Genomic DNA, 24,624 nt, shown 5'->3' on the forward strand with positions numbered 1-24,624 from the left:
GTTTTGTCGACCCCCCCATAGCAGAGATATGATTGGCCGTGACAATTATGTCATCATTACAATAATGATGATAAAAGCAGCATCAACCACATTAATATATAAATATCTGATCAAGTACCGTGTACATACTTTTATAAAAATTGTAATGTTTTTTTTATACATTGTACATTCATAATAGGGGCTCTTTGGCTGTCGCCTGATGAGGCTGGTTGTAATTATCGGTGAAACGTCACGGTACTCGAATGGTAAATGTTGTGGGTTTACTCTCCAACACACCGAGGGTGCTGAGCTAGTTACTAATTGGCAAGTTTTTTTACGTGACAAAACTTACTAATTGGCCGTGTCGGGTGGTGGGCGGGTTTAACGACGCATTTATATTTACGCGACATAACCCCAAAAAAACCTCTATTATGGATATTATTGGTCGCGAAAGCCTATTATGTGTATATACATATCAGCATGAATACCAAAAGAACCAAGTGTACTCTTTCTCACTTGTATTTTGCCTTAAAATTCAATTATTTACAAAGTAAAACAATTATAATGAATATCTAAAGGCAACCGCGACGAAAATGGCGAAAATAATTTGTGAAGTTTGCTGGCCCATTGTCTGCAGACAATAGACCTGACCTCCAACCAGTGGAACTGCAGCAGCTGCGAGATCCTGTACCTCAGCCAGTGGATCCGAGAGAACTCGGATAAAGTGAAACAGTCGAGCGGTCAGGTCGTAGCTCCAGACGGTGGAAGTGTGGCCCCAACCACGCAGTGCTATGCTGCAGCCGAGCAGCCTTCAATGAGCTCGACTCATTGCAAGACGTGCGCGCGCACTCAACTCTCTCTGGCTTCCTTCCTTCCCTTCAGCTCTGTCCGTGATATTAACTCGATAACTTGTTAGTCGATGGGTAATGTTAGTGTATGGGGAATGTTAGTCTATGGGGATTGTTAGTCTATGGGTAATGTTATTATATGGGTAATGTTAGTCTATGGGTAATGTTAGTCTTTGGGTAATGTTAGACTATGGGTAATGTTAGTATATGGGTAATGTTCGTCTATGGGTAATGTTAGTCTATGGGTAATGTTAGTCTATGGGTAATGTTAGTATATGGGTAATTATATTTTATGGGTAATATTAGTCTTTTGGAAATGTTAGTCTATGAGTTAAGTTAGTTTATGAATAATGTTCGTCTATGAGTAATGTTAATAGATGAGTAACGTTAGACTATGGGGTAACGTTAGCATATGGGCAATGTGAGTTGTACCTATAATTTTCCAGTTATTACATGTCAAATACATCTATAACTTGAATTTGCAGAATTATTCACATCAATGTTTTTGTTTGTGTATTCTGCTGTTATCCGTAAAATATGCATGTTAATTACCCACCTTGTCAGTTCGTGACATTTAAACATCCTTCAACTCCACGGACGTTGACACTGTTGCGTGTTGTGCATTTGTAATGCGGGCGTAAGCGACCTTCCGGAGGTGACGTCACGGGGGGTGGAGTCATGTGACGTGGGGGTAAGGTTCGGGGCTTTAAGCGGGTAAACCGGAAGGGGAAGGTAGTCGGGGTGCGAGCGGAAAAGAGTGAGGCCACGCGGGCAAGTGTGGAGAGGGGGGGCGCCGACGGCGATCGGGAGCCAACCCCGAAGATAAGAGGAAGCTGCGGAGTGGTGTGCAGCTGGGGAGGAGACAGCCAGGAGGGCTGCGTGTTAGAGGCAGCGGTGTGGCTGCCAGGAGGAGCTGCGGAGAGAGAGAGAGAGGGGGCTGCTTGTTAGAGGCAGCGGTGTGGCTGCCAGGAGGAGCTGCGGAGAGAGAGAGAGAGGGCAAGAAGCTGTGAGAGCTGCGGAGGGAGAAGAGCAGCAGAGAGTACAGCCAAGGGGGGCTGTGTGGGAGAAACAGCAGCGGAGCTGCTGTTGTGGATCGGGCCGACATTGGAGTCAGCACCGTGGAGAAGCTACAGAGTAAAGACAGCCGTGTGGGTGTACAGCACGAACCGAATAATAAAGGACACTGAGCCAGACATCGTGGTCCAGTCGTTTATTACACTGGTGTCGGAAGTGCAACGGCATGTCGAAACAAGTGAGGAAGAAAGTTAATCCGGCGCCTGCATCGGCTTCTTCGTCCGACGACGACGAACTCCCTCCAACCACGGATCCTGTTGGGGTGGTGGAGGAGAGCCAGGCTGAGGCGACCACGGGAACGGGTGTGGAGGATGTTGGCGCGGTGGCGGGTCCGTCGACATCATCAGACGCGGATCAACGATGGCAAGCGATGGCGGTACAACTGGAGGCACTTCAGGACGTCCTGGCGCATCTATGCCATCTCGTCGCGCCAGGGACGATGGATGATGCAAGTGGTGCTCCGCGGGCCGCCACGTTGCCTGTCCTGCCGCCGCCATTGCCCACGCGGCAAGAGGCCGCCATTTTGCGCGCTCCGTGGCGCCAAACCGCCATCTTGGCCACGCCGCGGGCCGACGCCATTTTGAATTTGCCATCACAACCACCACCATTGGAAGACGGCGGGAAGAGGAGTCGGAGTCGCCACCTTACAACAGTTAAAGAATTTTCCGTCGGTGGGGACTGGAGCGCGTTCGCCTGCCGCTTCTTGGCGGCGGTACGCACAGCAAGATGGACCGATGCGGAGGCTTTGGAGGTGTTGCCGACTCTCCTGGACGACGAATCTGTCCGATTCTTCCGTTCCATAGCGACCGATAAGAAGGCAACTTTACGTGGTGTTTTTCAAGAAATGGCCGATGCTTATGAGCCACCAGATGATGCGCATCGGCGATTCGCTCAACGACAACGAGCACCAGAGGAGTCGCCCGTGGCGTTCAGGGGTGCGGTGCTGGAGCTGGCCATGGCAGCTTATCCTGAGACGCCACAGGACCTGCTTGAGCCTCTCATATTAGGGAAAATGTTGGAGCTGTCTCGGGATCTAGGGATCCCCATGCCTGTGTGTGGGCATGAGAAGCTAACTTCCCGGATGGCTGCTAAGTGTCTCGATGCGCAATTCAACCTCCGTCGCTGGAAACAAGTGACGGCGTGGACGGGGGGGCCCGTCAAAGATGGGGATGCGCTGGGATGGAACCCTGCGCAGGCCGTCTATGTTCCGGATGACCGGGGCCCTCAACAACTGACGGCCGCCTCCGCTCCATGGACGGGACGCGGCGGGCCGAGACCGCGCGCGGTGCTACCAGAACGGGGCCGTCAGGAGGCGAGGCCTGCGCTTCGGCGCAACGAGGCCGAATGTTTCCGCTGCGGGCGTAGGGGCCACTACGCCAGAGACTGCTGGGCCCGCTTCCCGGCTCCGCCGCAGCAGGAGGCCTCGGCACCGGTCAAGTCGGCTAAAGATCCTCCGAAACAGGCATGTCGGCACGCACCAGACACTCGGCAAGGCTTTCCACCTCACCCACCACCTGTGTTGCGCGATCCTATTGTTGTTGTTAAAGAAAGGCCATCGACGGGGCCTTGTCATTCAGTTACGCAGTGGCGCAAATTGGCACGGAGAGTTGTCGCGGCCGCTACGGGTTCGTCCACTGTACCGGGGTCCATACAAGGTGTGGACGTGCGCATTTTGGTCGACTCGGGGGCGTCTGCGACTATTATATCGGATGTCATTTTCCATCTGTTGGGCATTCCGTCGGGGGCTGTGCGTCCGGTTTATGGGTCGTGCGTCGCTGCGAACGGGGGTAGCATGGGCATCGTGGGTCAGGTGGATGCTAAGATATCTATTGGGGATGTGTCGGCCTCGGGTGTTGTGTTGATATCGAGATCTTTGGCGGTTCCTTGTTTGTTAGGCACCGATTTTTTGGCTAAGATGCCCATTTTGATCAAAATCAATGAGAATTGTATTGAACTGCCGGGGGGCCGTCAAATCTCGTTTCTGCCGTCGCCCTGGGGGCGACCTGCTTCGGCCGTACAAGTGCAGGCGCTGTCCGTCGCATCTGTGGACATCCCACCTGGTACACAGATGCTTATACCCTTGCGGTATCGGAAGCCCCTGCCTGATCGGCTAGGAGCAGTAGGGGTCTTGTTGTCACCGTCCGCCACGATAACAACCGGGTTGGCGTTAGTGGGGGCACAGACCATCGTCCGGCCGGATCAATTACCGTTTTTACAGGTGCTTAATGCGGGGGGAGAAAACGTCCGTGTCCCGGCCGGTACGGTTGTGGCACATGCCACTACGGCGTTTGCGACCCATGATTGTCCACATAGCCGGGGAGTTGTTGCTGGGGTTTCCGAGCCAAGGAGTTCGGATGATCGTTGGGTTGCTCAATTATGTGACGAAAATTCTTCCCTGTCCATGGAGCAACGTGGTGCGCTGCGTAAATTGTTGTTGACATATTCCGATGTGTTCAGCTCCGATGATTTGGATTTGGGCCGCACTTCCTTGCTTTACCATCACATTGAGACGGGCGATGCTGCCCCTATTCGATTAAATTCGCATCGGATGAGTCCTGCGGAGCGAGAACACGTACGGGGGGCAGTGGAAGACATGTTGGCTGCGGACATTATATCGCCATCTAACAGCCCATGGGGCGCTCCAGTCGTCTTGGTTAAGAAGAAGGATGGCAAATTGCGATTTTGTGTTGATTTCCGCAAATTGAATAAGATATCGGTGGCAGATGCGTACCCTCTGCCGCGTATGGATGACTCCCTCGACGCATTGTCGGGGGCTAAGTTCTTTTCCACACTGGACCTCTCTTCGGGATTTTGGCAGCTTCCCCTTGACGAGTCCTCACGGGAGAAAACCGCATTCCGTACGCCTCAGGGGTTATTTCAATTCAACTGTCTCCCGATGGGATTGAATGCGGCCCCTGCTACATTTCAAAGATTGATGGAGCTCGTTTTGACGGGGTTGCAGTGGGAGACATGTCTTATATATTTGGACGATATCATTGTCTTCAGCCGCACATTCGATGAACATTTGACGCGGCTGGAGACAGTGTTTACGAGGATGCGTTCTGCCAAATTGAAATTCAAACCAAAGAAATGTCACCTACTGCAACGGTCCGTCCGCTATTTGGGGCACATTGTGAGCGCTGAGGGAGTGTCCACGGATCCGGAAAAGACGGCGTGCGTCCGGGATTGGCCGACTCCGGCCACCGTGGGGGATGTTCGGCGGTTTTTGGGACTTGCCTCGTATTACCGAAGATTCGTGCCGGGTTTTGCGACGATTGCGAGGCCCTTGCATCTCCTTACGGGTAAAGGACGGAAGTTTGTTTGGGGACAGCCGGAGGAGGCGGCCTTTCGGAGTCTGCGTGATCTATTGGCCACGGCCCCAACATTGGATTATCCCGATTTCGATCACCCATTCATTCTTGATACGGACGCGAGTGACACAGGTATTGGGGCGGTGTTATCACAGTCTAAAGGGGGTGTAGAGCGTGTCGTGGCGTATGGTAGCCGAGTCTTGTCTCCTGCGGAAACCCGCTACTGTGTCACTCGCAGAGAACTATTGGCGGTTGTTTTTTTCCTACGGCAATTTCGACCATACCTCTACGGTCGTTCTTTTATTGTGCGTACGGATCATGCGGCCTTGCAATATGCCCTTAAAATTGACCAGCCATCCGGACAGTTGGCACGTTGGTTGGACACGCTACAGGAATTTTCCTTCCAAATTCAACATCGGAAGGGTGTGCGCCATGCGAACGCTGACGCACTTTCCAGATTACCGCGGCGCGGCCCTTGTAAATGTGAGTCGGGGACGCATAGGTGTTCGCCGATTCCAAACCCCCCTCAGCCGCTCACGCTGGCCGTCGAGAAGTCGGACACTCCGATGGAACCGGGACCGGCTGACGGGGTTTTGAATCTGCCGCGGTCTGTCTGGATCCGGGAACAGATGATGGATGAGTCATTGGTGTCCTTGCGGAAGCGGTCTGCTAAGGACAATGGGAGTCCGAGTACGGCTGTGGGGCCGCAAACCGCTCTCCGAGATGGTCTGCTTATGTGGCGGGAGGGGTTCCAGGAACGTTGGCGCCTGGTGGTACCAACGTCCTTGCGGTTCGAGTTGATTAGAACCCTCCATTGTGACACTCTCTTACATTTAGGGGTGCAGAAGACCTTGTTGACGTTGCAACGTCATTATTTTTGGCACGGCATGGCGACAGATGTCGTAGGGCACGTGCGCGCGTGCCCTGCGTGTGCACAACGTAAGCCGCCGAAACATCCTTACGTGCCGCCTCTCCAGTCGATTCAGGTGTCTCGAGTCAATGAATTGGTGGCACTGGACATATTGGGACCTTTTCCACCATCGGCGAGGGGTAATAAATATTTGCTGGTAGGGGTTGAGTACCTCTCCCGTTGGCCGATGGCCTGGCCGTTGCCCGATCAGTCGGCCGCGGCCATTACCGACGCCTTTTTGTTTGGGTATATTATGGATAAGGGGGCGCCTGAGAGACTCCTCACGGACCAGGGCAGGAATTTATCTTCTAAATTATTGGCGGAAGTGTGCGCGGGCCTTGGGACTAAGAAAGTACGGACATCCCCATACCATCCGCAGACGGATGGTATGGTTGAACGGCTGAACAGGACATTGTCTGCCATGCTTTGCCATACCGTGAGTGAACAACAATCAGATTGGGATCTGCACATCCCCGGGGTGCTTTCGGCGTACAGGATGACGCCTCATGCGGCTACAGGATATTCGCCGTTTTACCTTATGTATGGTCGGGAAAACGTGCCGCCGGTGGATGTGCAATTGGGAACTGGGGTGAAGGGACCTCGGAAACCACTTCCTGAATACATCCAGGACACGGTTCGCCGAGTCACGGAGGCGCGGGAGAATGCCCGCGTGGCTACGGCCAAAGCCCAGGCCCGGAACGAGCGATATGCGCGACGGTCTGAGGGGGAGTGCCCTTGGAAGGTTGGGGACCTAGCCTGGCTTCATTGTCCACAGGTACGTCCGGGGACCTCGCCGAAATTGCACAAACCCTGGCATGGTCCCGTACGCCTCATTGCGGTTCCCAACCCACAGACAGCACGCGTCCAGATTGGGTCTCGTCGCTGGGTTGTGCATACGTCGCGCTTGAAACCATATGTTGCTCCCTTACATGATGCGTCATCCCCCAATATTGCCTTGCCGGGGTCTGTTGCTGCTGACTCTCCCCTGCCTGCGTCCATTGATCTCGCTAGAGCGCCTGTCGTACCTGTTCCAGACAGGCCGGCCGTGACATTGCGGGGGACGAGGGGCCCTGCTCGGAGGACGCCTGCCAGGTCTGCGGGACCTTCGAGCCCTGCAGCCCTTCCGACCCAGCTGCGGGCACGGTCACAGGACAAGCCCAAGACTAACTCTTTAGAGACACGGGACGGCGGTGGACTTCCAGCTGCGACAGGGGGATTACCCCCTGTCGTTCCTCGACTTTCATCGCGTTCCCGTTCTGCGAGTGGGCCGCCGACCGTCCGGGACGGGCCGGCGACCCGCACACGTTCCAAATCGCTTACGTTTCGTTGATTGTTGCTGTCTTGTTATTTTTTTCTTACAGTTGTATTTATTGCATGCTTTTGTACGATCGTTGATGTTGATTGCGTTGTTGTTGTTCTTGCTGTTACATTATATGCTTAGTGTCCTTTAGGGGGGGAAGCTCGGTTCGCCGCATTACGATTTGCTATTGGTCAGCCGAGGTCGGCTGGGATTTTTCTACGGGGGAGGGTGGTGTAATGCGGGCGTAAGCGACCTTCCGGAGGTGACGTCACGGGGGGTGGAGTCATGTGACGTGGGGGTAAGGTTCGGGGCTTTAAGCGGGTAAACCGGAAGGGGAAGGTAGTCGGGGTGCGAGCGGAAAAGAGTGAGGCCACGCGGGCAAGTGTGGAGAGGGGGGGCGCCGACGGCGATCGGGAGCCAACCCCGAAGATAAGAGGAAGCTGCGGAGTGGTGTGCAGCTGGGGAGGAGACAGCCAGGAGGGCTGCGTGTTAGAGGCAGCGGTGTGGCTGCCAGGAGGAGCTGCGGAGAGAGAGAGAGAGGGGGCTGCTTGTTAGAGGCAGCGGTGTGGCTGCCAGGAGGAGCTGCGGAGAGAGAGAGAGAGGGCAAGAAGCTGTGAGAGCTGCGGAGGGAGAAGAGCAGCAGAGAGTACAGCCAAGGGGGGCTGTGTGGGAGAAACAGCAGCGGAGCTGCTGTTGTGGATCGGGCCGACATTGGAGTCAGCACCGTGGAGAAGCTACAGAGTAAAGACAGCCGTGTGGGTGTACAGCACGAACCGAATAATAAAGGACACTGAGCCAGACATCGTGGTCCAGTCGTTTATTACACATTGTATAGACTCGCCTCCAACGAGGCCCCATATCTAACATCTGGTTTAAGCAAGTTTGACTTAGCTGATGAGACAGTGAATCTTGAAAGAAGTTATTTGAGGAGTTGCGTTTTGGGAAAAAAAAATACTAAAACGAAACTGTGTTTTATTCTACCAGTTAAGAAGGCCCACTGAGCTGCATAGCTCTTTTTCAGAAGCGACCTGGCCACAAGTGATGGCTCAACAAAGTGGTTATCATCACGTGGAAATGTATAGCAGCCAAATACTCTAAAAGCATGTTGATTCTAAATGTGGAGGGAATAACTGGAGGACCCGAAGAGAGAAATGCAAACTCCAAATATACAAAAGACGTTGGGGTTGGGATTAAACCCGCGACCTCCTGCATACCAGGCAAGGTAGTTAACATCTCTTGTTAATAATGGCACCACCGGGCGCCCTTGTTAAACTGATGCTGCTGAAAGAATAAACTCCCGGGAGGCCATGGGGGCTCATGTGATGTGTAAAATATAACTTAATTCTTTTTCTTAAGTGGACAAATTAATATAGGAAAGAAGCACATTGTCCACTGATTTATTTTTCATTTCATATAAAGTACAAATTGGTGTGAAAATAGCATCCTGCTGTCAAATCTATGATGGAGCACCTATTTCCTACCTCTAAAGTATGTCGAACTCTTTTCGCACCATATGTAGCCAACCGTAATGATCCAGCGCTCACTGATTCACTCAAGTCACTGGCGATACAGACACCTCCTTATTACTCTTCCATCACTACTACCATGGTTACTGGTCCTGTGAACTTCATTCGTTGACTCCTCTACCAATGTTGGGGACTCGGTCTACCAGACACTAACTGTCTGGTCTCATCCATCACACTGTGTTCAATCACAACGCTGCAGGTCAGAGCAACACACTCAATCAATCTATGGTTCGTTGTGTGAGTGTATTGGTCTCTGCATTTCTTTGGGTTTATTTGTGCGTCTATGGGTTTTTTGCATGAATCTGTGGGTCTATGTGTGAGTCTATGAGTCTCTATATGAATCAATGGGTTTCTGTGTGATTCTATTGTCTGTCTCTGTGTGTCTATGTGTCTCTGTGTGAGTCTATTGTCTATGGAGGGAGTGAATTCCGGACTACTACAGACACGACAGAGATAAGCAAAGCTTGCCTCATCTGGCCCGAGAGGCTCGGAGCTCGACAAGGAGGAAGCCGTTTGAGGTAGATTGGAGGTTGCAACATGAAATTAACGATAAGACGGGCAGAGGCGAAATCTGCCGACTTTTTTAAACATGTGAAATAATTGAATAGTTAATGATAACAACAGCAACAACAAGATGTGTGTGATATCTGGTGTTGCCTGCAGACGATACGGCTCACCTCTAACCAGTGGGACTGCAGCGTCTGCGAGATTCTGTACCTCAGCCAGTGGATCCGAGGCAACTCGGCTAAAGTGAAAGATTCCAGCGGCCAGATGGAGGATCCAGACGATGGAACGTGGGACCTGTGGTTGCATGCGCTGAGAGCCAAGGCGTTTCTGACATATTGGGGTTTGACATTCACATTGAAAATAAAATCCGTATCCTACAATCACCGTGTGGGCTCCTCCACGTACAAATTGACCAAATTGCTTATTTTTGAAAATATATTATCGAAAATAATTGTCATGGTTTTTTTCTGGCTGTGAACTTCAATGGATTCCCTCTCTTTCTCTCGTTCCTCACTCCAATGGAAAAATGGATCAAAGGGTCTTCTCATCTCGGCCGCCAAGTCGACAAAATGTAACGCGCGGTGTCTTCAATTGAGTTGTTGGATAGCGCCTTTATGATCGTGTCTCGTTGTAGAAGCATTTGATCTTTAACTTGTAGTGTTTCAATAGCCCTAGCGTGAAAGCTGGGCAGCACTGCAAACGTAAAGCTTTTGTCTGATTCATGGAGGGAACTAAGAGTCCCACTTCTTCCTAGATTCTATGAACTCTTACTATCCTTTCCCCCTCCCTCATGTCAGCTATGCCCAATTGATTCATTAATTCAATTATCTCACGTGCCGCAACGTTGCACTTCGTTCGGATTGCGCAATCGTCTTATTACGCGACTGGAACGGCGATATCCTTAAGGAACGAAGAAGTCGCACGTACGGATGAAAGTTATCGGTGCAATACGGTCCCGCATTGCGCACCGTCGTCTGCAAAAGACGACCGTTCTCGTCTCGAACCACGTGGAACTGCAGCATCTGCGAGGTTCTGTACCTCGGCCAGTGGATCCGAGAGAACGCGGCCAAAGTGAAGGAATATAGCGGCCAGTCCTCTGATCCAGACGATGGAACGCGGGACAAGTTCAGTTGTATTCGGTGAAGGTCCAACCACGCGTGACTACGTCACCAATCAAGATATATGTTTTTGGTTTGGCTCACGATGCACTAATCACATTGCGCGTGAAACAATCGATTCATTTCGTTCGGCTAATGCAGGGGGTCAGCAACCTGATTTTTTTCTGGAGTCGCATATTGCGGCTCTTTAAGGAACTGCTTCGCGATGTTATTTATTAACGACCGCCGTCTCGTATTCACCACAGTGCGTTGCCGCTCTTGAAACATTGAGATGTTGTTGTTTTTTTATTGTTTAAATGCCTCTTCTTGTTATTTAGGTTGTCGACCAAGTGAATTTAAACGGTTCAGACGCGAACAGGGGAGCACCAACGGGGCAGGCAGCGCGGAGAGACGGCGGACATTAAACAGACAGCGAACGCAGTACAAACGAGGCAATGAAACAGGTGTTAAAATGTTCAAACACCAAACAGCACAGACAAGCCGTACATCCCAGATAAGAGTACCGTAAAAACATCAGGCCAATATAGGATACACGTACTTAATTTATTAATCATTTCATAGTGTAAGAGCTATTATTATGCTCACAACGAATCGTAGGTTGTAAGCATGGATTATTTGCTTCATTCGTTCATTCAGATTGGATGAAAATCGTTCCGTTGGGATTAATTGAACGGAACAAGACCGGGAAACCGACGGATATTGTCCAACTGAGACAGAGACGAGACGGCACAACTGAGACACATGCAAAGATCCCCCGTATAGCCTAAACATACTATTGGGGTAAGTGCTGTTAGCCAGCACCTGTGAAGGCTGGAAAAACCCACGAGGGGGTGGGTGGCCAGCACCACGCCCGGCCGCCTTTGTTTCCCGAATGGCGATGTTTACATGCCGCACCAGGTACTCATATGAGGCTGAGTCGACCTAGGAGAAGCCCAGCATAGTTTCAGATAATCGTCACCGGTGTTGGTCGTGAACGTAAATCCAACCCGACGCAGTGGCAAGACGTTAATTACGTCGCCTGGAATGCAAGGAGGTCGTGGTTTCGATTAAAATTTTGACGATGCCTGTATATTTTAAGTTTGCATGTTATCCCCGTGGTTGCATGGATTTTCCTCGGGGTCCTCCGGTTTTTCCCTCCATATTCAGAAACATGCTTTTAGGGTATTTGGCTGCTTTAAATCTACACGTGATAAACCACTTCGTTGAGCCATCATTTGTAATAGCCAAGCCGTTCATGACAAAGAGATACGTAGCTCAGTGGAGCCTTGCTTGGTCAAATAGATAACGTTAATAGTTTTATAGTTTTTGAATCGGGTTGTGGGGTCCATAGCTCAGATAGCGCTAGCCGCTACACTGCAACTCCCCACAACTGAGAGAGGCAGTACAGACAGACGGTCACACGCACCACGCAGACACGCCACAATGCGAACGAGGCTGATGTTGCAAACAAAGCTGCCAGCACGTACAGTGACGGGGGAAGCTTGATAATCAGTTCTGGAATCGCATCTTGAGCCGAATCGTCACGATGCACGTCCAATCATCAACTCTCGTAGCCGCTGGATGGATGAGAGTGATTGCAACGATTCACAATAGATTATGTTTTTATCGGCTCAGATCGCTTCGTAAGTCAAATGTTGCGTCGTACAACCCTTCTCCACCCGATGCAGCCAATGAATACAGTTGTGACGTGGTGCACGTATGGGGCCGATGCATTTCGTTACTTCAGCACAACGACGCGTGTGCTGTTGGAGAACGATCCACGCACATTTAAAACCATTACCTATTTTTTAATTTTTACTAGATAAGGGCCACTGACCTACGTAGCTATTTTTTTTTCTTTCAGAAACGACCTGACTATCACAAATGATAGCTCAACGAAGTGGCTTATCATCACGCGGACATTTATAGTAGCGTAATATTCTAAACGCGTGTTGATTCTAAATGTGGAGAGAAAAACCGAACAACCTGGAGAAAAATCCACGCCACCACGGGGTAGAGAGAGAGACATGCAAACTCCAAACACACTGCAGGCGTTCGGGTCGGGATTGAACCCACTACCTCCTGTATACCCAGCGAGGTAGTTAACATCTCGCCACCAACAACTGGGGTTAGACATACGAAGTTTCGCTGATAGTCACAGCCAGCAAGTAACAGGCAGTTGTCAGGAATGGATATTATAGGCCGCGTGAGCGGGTTACAGCTGTGCGCAGAGATGGTGCGTACGGGCTGCTGTTTGACCATAGCTGGGGCGCCAGGGGCCGAGGTACAGGATCTCACAGGCGCTGCAGTTCCACGAGTTGCTGTACAGGAATATTGACTGCAGCTTCTTCAAGCGGTCAAACGCCCCATGAGGGACACTCTGCAGCTTTGCACGTGTCGCCAACGAGCCCACAGTGAAGGGGTCATCACGATCATCATCGTCATCATCTTTTACTATCATCATCAATGTTCTATTTTATTGCATTTAAACTGCTAACCCTGCCAACACCATCATCGCAAACTTTCCCTCCTCGTTATGTTAGCATCGTCATCAAAACCACCCCGGCAACAACCACCACCATTACCACCACTTTCAATACCACCACCACCACCGTCACTACCATTACCACAACTACCACCACCAATACTACCACTAATACCACCGTCACTACCACCACCACTTCCACCACCACCATTCCACAACTATTGCCTTCCCACCATGTCGAGTCCTATCTAACACAGTGGCATTTTCGTTCCACCGTTGTTCACAGCTTCACGGTTATCTCACCCCACTTGACACTCGCACCCATGACTCACAAAGCAGAGAGAACACTACTATTACACAGTATTTATCATTGTGCTCCCTTACCCGGAAAAGCCTCGCCGAGTCTCTAGACAATTTTTTCGGCACGGTTCCTGCCACGTGTTCAGCAGTAGTGGTCGATGCTGTTGCTGCGATTGCTGATGGGTGTTATTCCCAATTGAGTAGTTTGCGGGTAATTTCTACCCACTGGGATGTTTAACCAATCCCAGATACACGGTGCATTTGTTGTTTTTAGCTATGAGAAAAAAATTGAGTACCCGTTGGAATCAGCCACAACTTGTATATTTTCCTATTGTTTAGTCAAACAATTATTTTATGTTGGGTATTTATGTTATGGCGCTTGGAGCGGCAGATTTGCGCCAAAGGCAACCCGTGTATAAATAAATTGACGGAACAGGAGGAAAACATACGAACTTCACCGGGGAAGTCGCCCGAGTCGGGAATCGAACCCAGAAATTCCCTTGCTGCAAGCCACCAGTATTACTTACCACTGCACTGCCACCCTGCCCTGACATTGGCGAGATACAAGGCAGATCGCCATTCCCTATCACCGGCACAAACGCTCTGTAGGTGGTTACAAAATATGAAACTTTTGCCGCACACGGCCAACACCAGTGACGATTATTTAAACCGGTCCTGGGCCTCCCCTAGGTCGACTCAGCCTCAAAATTAGTACCTGGTGTGGTGTGTAAACATTGCCACTACAGAGACAAAGCCTATATAGGTGATCGCTAACAGCACTTGCCCCAACAGTCTGTTAAGGCGATACTTGTATTTGTCTTTTGTCTTGGGGTTAAATTAAAATATTGCAACGGTGCGCCACAGAACGCAGAAAATTCGCGACATCCCTCACGCCCTCTTCTCCGCAGCGACCATGCTAATGGGGAGATTCGTGTGCGTTGGGTCCGCCACAAAAGTACTCAGAGGCTGGTCCCATTCGGGCCGAAGTGACGCAGAGAGTCCAAAGGACCCGGGGGTCCATGCTCTGCAGCTGATTGTATTGCAGATTCAGCCAGGTTAGCTTTCTCAAGTTGTCAAACACTCCAGGTGGCCATAGCGATATGCAACGGACGTATATGCGCACATTGTTTATGTAGGGAATGTGTAACCTTTGGCACATTTTTGAGAATTAAGTAGACTTTCAATTGGAGTGATTTTGAGTAACTGATTAATATTTTTCTGCTGACGTGATATGGAACGGCGAAGGGAAAACCCATTAGCGCACTGCCCTGCTGTTGCAAATTATTTGAAACCATCTATGTATAGGTTTTAAATTAAAGTAATGAAAAAAACTGGACGCATGTTTTTAATAATGACTGGATGCAGGCGGTTATTTCCACGCCGTGTCGGTCATGGGGGTTGTTTGACCATACTTCACCAGCCCAGACAGTGCGGGTGTTGCCAAAAGAGTTTACCAGGACAGGTTCAAATATCACTCGCCACTGACGGTAGCCGTGGCCAAGAATCGAATTGTTCAGTCCGCTGCAGTGGCGCGCTGCAGTGGCGCAGTGCGCTAACCACTGCGCCACTGCTCCAGCCCACTGTGTAAACTACTGTTGCAGTGAGAACAGAATATGGGGCGCCCCGGTGGCTAGGAGATGTTAACTACCTAGCCTGGTAAGCAGGAGATCGTGGGTTCGATCCCGACCATGGCGCCTGCTGTATATTTGGAGTCTCCATGTTTTCCCAGTGGTCACGTGGATTTTTCTCCGGGTCCTCCAGTTTTTCCCTCCACATTTAGGAACGTGCGTTTCGAGCATTTCGCTTCTATAAACTTCCACCTGATAAGCCACGTAGTTGAGCTATCATTTATGGCCAGGTCGGTTCTCAAAAAATAACTATGTAGCTAAGTATGCCTTACATGGTAACATAAAAATAATTACATTTAGGTTCAGAGTACAAAGACAAATACAAAAATCCCCATATAGCCTTAACATACTGTTAGCGAGCACCTATGAAGGCACCTATGAAGGCTGGAAAGTTTTAGTTTTTTGTTGCTATTTCTTTTATGCCTGATGATGATTGCTTGTGTTGCAATAGAAACGTCGTAATATGCTATTATTTTAATTTATTATTTTATCTTTAGACGTGACTTAACCGAAACAACCAAAGGATAAGGCTGGAAAGGTCCACGAGGGGATGGGTGGCCAGCACCACTCCCGACTGCCTTTGTTTCCCTAGTGGCGATGTTTACACTACACCGCACCAGTTACTCATTTGAGGCTGAGTCGACCTAGGGGAGGCCTAGAATCGGTTCAGTTAATCGTCGCTGGTGTTGGTGTCCGTGAGCGCTAACAGACACGAGCTCACAAACTAACACGCGGTAGACCGCCACTCGATGTGCACGTAGACAAGTCTCAGTTTCCTTGACTCGCATCCTCCTCCCAATTTGTTATTCTTTTGGTGTGAAAATTAATATCTGAGATTACTGGAGAATCTCATTCTAATCTGTTCAGGATCTCCCCCCTCTTCCACTCCCCGCCCGCTTTCCTCCTCGTTGCGTTTACAATAGGGAAAATGTCAAAACTGGGTGGTTTTTAACTTTTGCCGACAAAACTGGATCCCAAATGTCAAAACTGGGTGGTCTTGGAAAACGACAGGCAAAACAGGGTGGTGCTTTTTGATATGACAAAACTGGGTGATGTTCAATGTGGACAAATGTCAAAACTGGGTGAAGAAGGTGTACGATTTAATGTATCATTTTGTACACGTTTAGGTCCTTGCGTTATTCATCCATATGTCGCCACAGATTTAGAGCGTTCCAAATGATGTTTCTCGTGGCTCATGTTCCATACCTTGCACCACAAACTTCCCGTTTGCATACTGGCACAGTGTGCCAGCTCGCTACTACAGTAACACTTACTTGCCATATGTATACTGGCACAGTGTGCCAGCTTGCAACTACAGTAACACTTTCAGCTCGCGAACATACACGAACTTGCCATTTTTATACTGGTACAGTGTGCCAGCTTGCATGCTACACCTACTACAGTAGAACAACGGTAGATAGTGTTTGCGTCGAGAAGTATGGTGCTGCACACTTAGAACAAAACATGTTTGTTACATATATATAACTACTTCGACGGGCAAGAGCGCTTGTTGTGGCCCTTGGCGCGACAGAAGGAGCACCGCGTGAGGCCCAATGGGCCACCTTCGCCACGGTTGCGAATCCGACGCTTCTTCGGGCGGCCAGCCTTCTTCTGGCGAGGAGGTGGCATCATGGTGTTGTCGCGTTGCAGCTCCTCGGCAATGGGCAGCTCGATACCGGCAACCGAGGTCCATGTCGTGTTGATGGCAGAGACTTGGTAACACACCGCACATGCGTCGTAGAGCTCGGGCATCCGCCCAAACGCCATGAGGGCACGAATGTAGTGCCGACACGGCAAGCCCATCTGCTTCATGTACCCGCACGTGCACGACCGAGAGCTGAGATCGACTCGGCGCTTGGCAGAGGCGTAGGCGTCTGGATCCTTGACGTATGCACGCGTCGAGGTACTCTCGTAGACCTTGTACCTCGGGGCCAACGCCTGCTGAGCGTCGATGAGTCCTTGAGCGTACGGCGTAATGACACGCCCTTGAGCGGCCCACTTCTCGGCGTCGCTGCGGTGGGCAAAGGCCGTCGTCATCATGTCTTCCATGTGGTGCATGAGGAAGTGGAAGGGGTCCATCTCGCGAGCCGGCAGGGCCTCGCTGTTCGTGGACTCCACAAAGTTCGTCGTGCGCCAGCCGTACAATGGCGTCGTGTTCAGGTGCGGGTAGAGCGCCCACGTGTGGGGGTCGATCTTGTTGTAGTACGTGGCCGCCGCAGGCAGAGCTACGCCCAAGCAGCCCAAGGAGCTGCGGAACGCGGCCTCGGAGGCGCACCCTTGGGCATCGTAGATGATGCCTTGGAGGTCGGGCGTGAACGCGGAGCCGATGTTGTCCACGCCGTTGCAGATCAAATGCCGCGTGCAGTGGATGAGCATGAGGTCCTTCCAGTCGGAGACTAGGATGCCCGTGCCACGATCGCAGAAGACCGGCGTGCCGTCGAGCTCGATGTCGTTGGTCGTGCAGCAGTTGAGAAACCAGTCGTAGGCCGCTGCCGTCTCGGACGGCACCAGCGCCACGGCGAGAAGGACGTTGCGGTTGTTGCCGTCGCGCCCAACGAGGACGAGCATGGTTCCATTGTAGGCGCGCGCCTTCATGTGCGACCCGTCGATGCCGACGACGCGTTGAAGACTTGGCTGCAACGAGCGTGCGATCGGGTTGCAGATGAACGCACCCCAGAAGATGCCCGCGTCTTCTCGCACACTGCAGGTCGTCGCGTTGAGCTTGCCGAACGTCTCCACCAGCGAGTTGATGAACTCGAAGCCTGCATGGGCCGCACTCTCGTTCGCCACGATGCACGTGTCCTTGGCGCGGTACATCATCCGGGTCGAGACAATGATGCGAGCAACGTCGGCGACCTGGGCAATGACAGTCGGTGCGGAGGTACGGGGGTTGGCGCGAAAGGCCGAACGGGCTGTCGTGTTCGCCTCCACTTGGCGCTGCGTGATCTTGGTAGTGCCCGTGCAGCCGTGGTGATCCGTGAGCTTCGTCAGCTTCACCTTGAAGGAACAAGGTGTTGAACTAGAGCAGACGATGGCAACGTGCCGTTCGCCGCTTCGCTTGAGGTCAAGGACCGCGCGCTTGCCTTGTTGCAAAGCAAAGTCTTGGATGCCGTGGATGGCCTCGCGGCGCGTGGTAAAAGTCTTCTTGGGGTGGAGGGTTGCCATTCGAATGTAAGCAAGGTGGCAGTGCGCCCGCCTGGTCGCAAGCCCGCCCCGAGCTCACTTCCGAGTCCGAGCCGTAGCTTGAAATGTTGGTCGTTGGGGTGCTGGCACACTGTGCCAGCGTACAAATATCAAGTGTGTGTAGTTATATGGTGCTGGCACACTGTGCCAGCATACTAATACCACGTGTTTAGATGAATGGGGTGCTGGCACAGTGTGCCAGTATACAAATACCAAGTGTTTGGATGAATGGGGTGCTGGCACACTGTGCTAGTATACAATTATCAAGTGTATTTGACAAATGTCAAAACTGGGTGCACCCTGAGTGTCCAAAACTCAAGTTTTTGGCCACCCAGGGTGCACCCAGTTTTGACATTTGGGATCCAGTTTTGTCGGCAAAAGTTAAAAACCACCCAGTTTTGACATTTTCCCGTTTACAATATTACTATACCTACCATCACTCTGTGTTTTGATTGTCCTGCACTTCTTAACTCCGTCGAGCAAGTGCCAAATATTGAGGGATCGATTTCAAAGTGGCAATGGCTTCAGTTTCGCCCGAAAATGCATGAATAACATGGCGCGGTGGTCAGGAGATGTTAACTACCTCGCCTGGTATGCAGAAAGTCGTGGGTTCGATCGCGATCCTTATTTGGAGTGTGCATGTTTCTATCTTCCAGTGGTCGTGTGGATTTTCTCCGGGTCCTCCGGTGTGTTTTCCTTCACGTTTAGAATCAACATCGAGCGTTTAGAGGCATATCGCGCCACAGAGGCCACGCAGGGCTGAGGTTGGAGAGTGGCGAGATCGCCACAGAGGCCACGCAGGGCTGAGGTTGGAGAGTGGCGAGATCGCCACAGAGGCCACGCAGGGCGAACGTTGGAGAGTGGCGAGATCGCCACACACGGTAAGACTCGGCACCGCCAGCCAGCGGTGACCGAGCACGGAGGAACGGGGAGCAGCGGTGGAGCTGCTGTGAGAGCAGCCGGAGGGCTGCACAGGAGATCTGCAGCGGAGCTGCAGAGGTGTGGAGGCTACGGGAGCGAGGGCAGCTATGGAGCTGCCAAGGGGAGAGCTCTGAGCGAGGGCCGTGTGGGAAAAGTGTAAGAACCCGAATAAAGGATATGCCTTTTTGTTGAGCTACCATTTGTGATAGCCAGGGTCGCTTCTGAAAAAAGAGATACATAGCTGAGTGGGCCTGACCTGGTCAAATAAAATAAAAAATGGCAATAGTTTTAAGACCAGGAAGTGTGACCTTGAACATGACAATCTTGACCGTCAACCTAATATATATCGGTACTGTTTATTTAAGAAATGCTCGTTCGTGACGGTGGATATGGGGAGATGGCAGCTTCGTCTCCCTGTGAACCCTGGCGGTGTCGTCTCCCCTCCACTCCGCATGGCGCCTGCTGCCTGCTGCAGCTGCGAGGTTGACACCTCGACCCCGAGGTTTGGCAGGGAACGCCGTCTCACAGAGAGTGTCGCCAGCCCCGTTGAACTCAATTCCAGTTTCTCGGTGTCTGCGGGAATCCCAGATGGAACGGAATTCAAGCCCTTCTTCTTGCTTTAGTTGGAGCTTTCGTGACTGCAGGAATTACTCTTTGGTTCTTTTGACAAAGTTACGTACAAATAAAATAAATGAAATAATAGCATACGACCTAGGTGGGTGTTGACTGTTATGTTAGCCGACTCCCTGTGTTGTATTGCATTATATTTCTAAGTTTACTAGGTTTGTTTTTATATTCTTGGTTCTTTCGGTAAAATCACGTAGAAGAGAAATAAAAAATAATAAAAATAAAACATAATAAGATAAAATTCTCACGACGTTTCGGCCACAACGCAAGCAGCCGTCCTCAGGTGAGAATGTTATCTTATTATGTTTTATTTTCATGATTTTTATTATTTCCCTTCTACGTGACTTTACCGAAAGAACCAAGAATATGAATCCATGCAGTCACGAAAGCTTTAAATCGAAATTAAGGTTCGTTTTCTCTTTCATTTGTACCTGATGATGATTGCTTGTGTTGCAATCGAAACATCGTATGCTATTATTTAATTTATTTTCTTTCTAATTGACTTTACCGAATGAACCAAAGAGCTTTTCTTCTTGCTTTAGTTGATGTCTGTGTCCCCTCATCCCCGTCTGTTTGTGCGAAAGGCGACGAATTTACATTCCCAGAAGGTCACGATAGTCACGGGGAACGGTGACTGAGAGAATCAACTTCCAGTGCGAAGTGTTGGCCACGACAGGAAGCCTGGCCATGGCAACTCGGAGATGCAGAGAGAGACAAAAAGAAATAGAGAGAGATCGAGATACTAAAACAAATATCCTTAAACAGAAGTTTAGTGCCAGGTATAGCCACATTTCAACTGTGATTTGAAACGGTGGACCTTATCTGCGCAGTATCGATAATTCAATTGTAATGTGCGCTGTGATCGAGGGATTGGGTGGTGTTGTCTTTGTGCGGTCTGGGACTGTTGTTGTTGTTGTTTTAGTTTTTTGCTGCCTTACCCAGGCTTGTCGTTGGTGTTGGCAAATCTGCAGGAATGTATATACTTATTTAATGTGTTGTTTAACTTCCCTCTTGTATCATTTGTTGCATTGTTTGTTGCTGTAATCTGTTTTCGCGCCCCAACTGTAAATATGTGAAAAAGAGCTTCCTCGCTAATCGGATTCCTTCCTCCAGGATTAAAAATATATATTCTGGTTCTGAAATATGCAAATGCACAGAGAGACGCGAAGCTTTAAAGACGACACATATATGCATACATATGCATTTTAAATATTTACTATTTTATTTTATCAGCTAAGGCCCTCCGAGCTATGTAGCTAGTTTTTCAGAAGCGACCTTGCGACAAATGAAAGCTCAACGAAGTGGCTCATCATCATCATCATCGCGTGAAAATGAATAGTAGCCAAATACTCCAAAAATATGACCCGCAGAAAAATCCACGCGTCCATGTGGAGAGAGATACGCAAACCTAAAAATATACATCAGGCTTCAGGGTCAAGATCGAACCCAGGACCTCCTGCATACCAGGCAAGGTAGTTAACATCTCGCTACACATGCCCCTATGTGGAGAGACTGAGACACACAATATACAAATCTTAATCAAATACCTAACGATTAGTGCTATTTTACTTATATATGATAAGGACTGTTGCCAGTTTAGCGACGCTGTGAATCATTATTGCTGCCATCTCTCCGCTGCTCCGCAGGGAGGCTGCTGCCTTCTGCTGCTGCGAGGCTTCCCCTGGAACCCGAGAGGTTCTGCAGGGAACGCCGTCTCTCAGAGAGTATCGCCAGCCCCGTGGATCGTAAATCCAGCTTCTCGGTGTCTGCGGGAATCCCAGACGGAACGGAATCCAAGCTCTTGCCTTGGCGGGTGTCCCCCGTCTGGGGTGGTTGTGTGTGCGTGTGTGTTTACTCTGTGTGTGGGGAGCGGTGGTGCAGCGGTTAGCGCGCTAATAACCCCACTCTTCATCTCACCCATGACCATCTTATGTGCAATTGCATCATCGCTGTTAAGCGTCTTAGAATAAGGCGCTATATAACATTAAAGATACAGACTTCGCTCCCGGAAAATAGTTTCGCCTTCATATAAATTTGTCGAACACGTTAACTGCGATGCCGCCATCTTAGCGGAGCTGTGAAGATCCCCGCCGGCGATCGGTCCCTGAAGCTCGTGGGGCCACAGCCCCGAGAGCAGCGCCAGCCACTGCACAAGCCGTAGCAGCAGCACGTGTGGTGGATGCTCAGAATCAGCATGTTTGTTTACACCGGAAGAATCCGATGAGCTATGAAGCTCTTTTTCACAGATGTCCTGTAGGTGTGGTTCAGAACGTTGCAACAACAAACACGATATGAGTGTATAGTATAGGAAAGGCAAACAATACACTAACAAATGTACAAAAACTACGTTATTTGTTTATTTTACCAGGTAAAGCCCACTGAGGTATTGATTTATCTTTTTTAAAGCGACCTGGCCACGAATCATAGCTAAAAAAAGTGGCTTATCATGTAAAAATGTATATCGGCAACATAATCTATATCATCTTAATGCATGTTTCTAGATGTAGAGGGGAAAACCCGGAGGACCCGAAGAAAAAAACAATCCACGAGACCACGATGAGACCTCGATGATGACGATCATGCACAGATGGGAAATCCAAAACTTTCCGGGTCGCGTGCGGAAAGTCTGGTCACCAGCCAAAACAGAACCATGGAATGGATAACGACTCGGTACCAATTCACAAACACAGAAGAGGAGGCATCATCATCACTGCAGAGAATCACCACTCCACTGACTTCTAATGCAATCGTCTGGCTAAACCACCTCAATGTAAATTTGCAGCTGTTGCTCAACATCAACATCAACCTCACGAAGATATATAGATTTACACACAGACGCATAGACTCACATGGAGACCCATATACTTACATAATTATCTATTGATTCACACAGAGACCCATAGACTCACATAGAGACCCTTATACTTATAGAGGGATGTATAGATTCACACCGAGACCCACAGACTCGCATATAAACCCTTAGACCTACACAGAGATTTAAAGATTCACACAAAAGACCTATACACTCACATAGAGACCCTCAGACTTACGCAGATGTCTATAGGTTCACACAGAGACCCATAGACTCACATAGAGATCCTTAGACTTATATAGAGATCTATAGATTTACAGAGAGACCCAATCACTCACATAGAGACCCTTAGACTCACATAGAAACCCATAGACTCACACAGATATCTATACATTCAGACAGAGACCGTACAGTCACACAGAAACCCTAATGCTTACACAGAGATCTATAGATTCACACAGAGACTAGCACAGATATCTATACGACGGAGGAGGCATCATCACAGCAGCGATGCACCACTCCGCTACTCGGCCGACAATCAATCTGGGCTCTCTATTGACCACCTCGATGTAAAACCACAGCTGGTTGCCCCTTCCACATCAACATCAGATAACGCGCAGAAGAAGTTAAGCCCTGAAATATGGAGGTGTTGCTCCACTGCTATAGACAGAAAGAGAGAGAGCTCGCCCTGTGGCCCGAGCGGGTTTCAGGGAACGCCGTCACTCAGAGAGTCTCGCTAGCCCCATTGAACCCAATTCTAGCTTCTCGGTGTCTGCAGGAATCCCAGACGGAACGGAATCTTTGCATGTCTTTTGTTCGCTTGTTGTTAGCGCGATTCATCAATCAATTATTTAAGCAAATCATTAATTGATTAATTTGTTAACAAAGCAAACAATTAATTAATTGGTAATCAAATTTATTATCTGAATATTTAATTAGTTAATTTAACGTTTAAATAATTAATTATTCGCTTCATTGATTTCTGCCCCAAGTTGTATTATAATCGTGCTCTCCAATTCAAACTACAAGGGGTTGATGTTTTTTTTTCTCCATTAGGAAAAGTCTCGCAGAGGATTGTAAGCTCACCCATTGGTCGAGGACTGCTTCTTGAGGATAACATCAGGTCCATTATGTATGTGTAGTGTAGCACAAGTCAGAGACGAGGCAGTTGCCGGAGGCACCTTCTCTCTTTTATTTATTTGTAACTCTCTTCGGCCGTTCACACACAGGATCACATCCCTTCTCGCTCCCTTTGCCGTACAGCCCAGCCTAGACACAACCCGAACCGCGTTGCACCGACGGTGTTGACCGAGACAGCCAACAACTGTCGCGCAATTATCGTGTGAAGGTGGCAGCGACGAAGCCGGCAAAGACGACAGCAGCGGCGAGACGAGTCCACTCCCAGAATCGGCAGCCCGCAGCTCTCGCTCTCCACTGCTTTTATTCTACTCAGCGTGGCCTGGCTCCACCCTGGCCACGCCTCCATTCTCGATCCCACTAGCGGCGTCCAGGGGCTTCCCAAAGAGGTCTTCCGTAACCTTTGCCCTAGTTCGTCTACCCGTGTATATGCTCAACGGCGTGGGCACTAACTGTCCACCGCAATTTCTGCTGCTACTGGACAGCAGTCACCATTATGTCACTACAAATGCATCTATGTTGAATTTGATCACCATTGTTGAACAATGATGAACAATGATGATTATGATCATGGCGATGGTGTTGGTGGTTTCAACAGATGTGAATAAAAGCCATCATATTTATGGTAACGGTGGAGATGGTAATCCTCATGATGAAAATAATCCAGATCGTTTATGTATGTTGAACTTCTTTTGCACCGTACGACGCCAATTGCGCTAATCGGAGGTGTGGGAGAAGGACAAAAAGTGAACACAAAAGCAGTTCTCAAGTAATTAGTTTTCAATCTAGATTAATTAAAAGTGCATATCTCCAGTGCCTACCTCATATCGGAATGAAGAGCATTCCAGACGGCCGAAAAAGCGCATCCGAAAGCGCACAATGCGGTGACAGTTTTTGTTCGACTGCGAACCAAAAGCCGCTGCGGTGGTAGGCTCGTCTGAGCCCACCGCATTCAAACATGTGTTGGACCGTGTTCGTG

This window comes from Lampetra planeri, chromosome 58, assembly GCF_965212315.1.
Source record: "Lampetra planeri chromosome 58, kcLamPlan1.2.h2, whole genome shotgun sequence".
Lineage (NCBI taxonomy): Eukaryota > Metazoa > Chordata > Hyperoartia > Petromyzontiformes > Petromyzontidae > Lampetra > Lampetra planeri.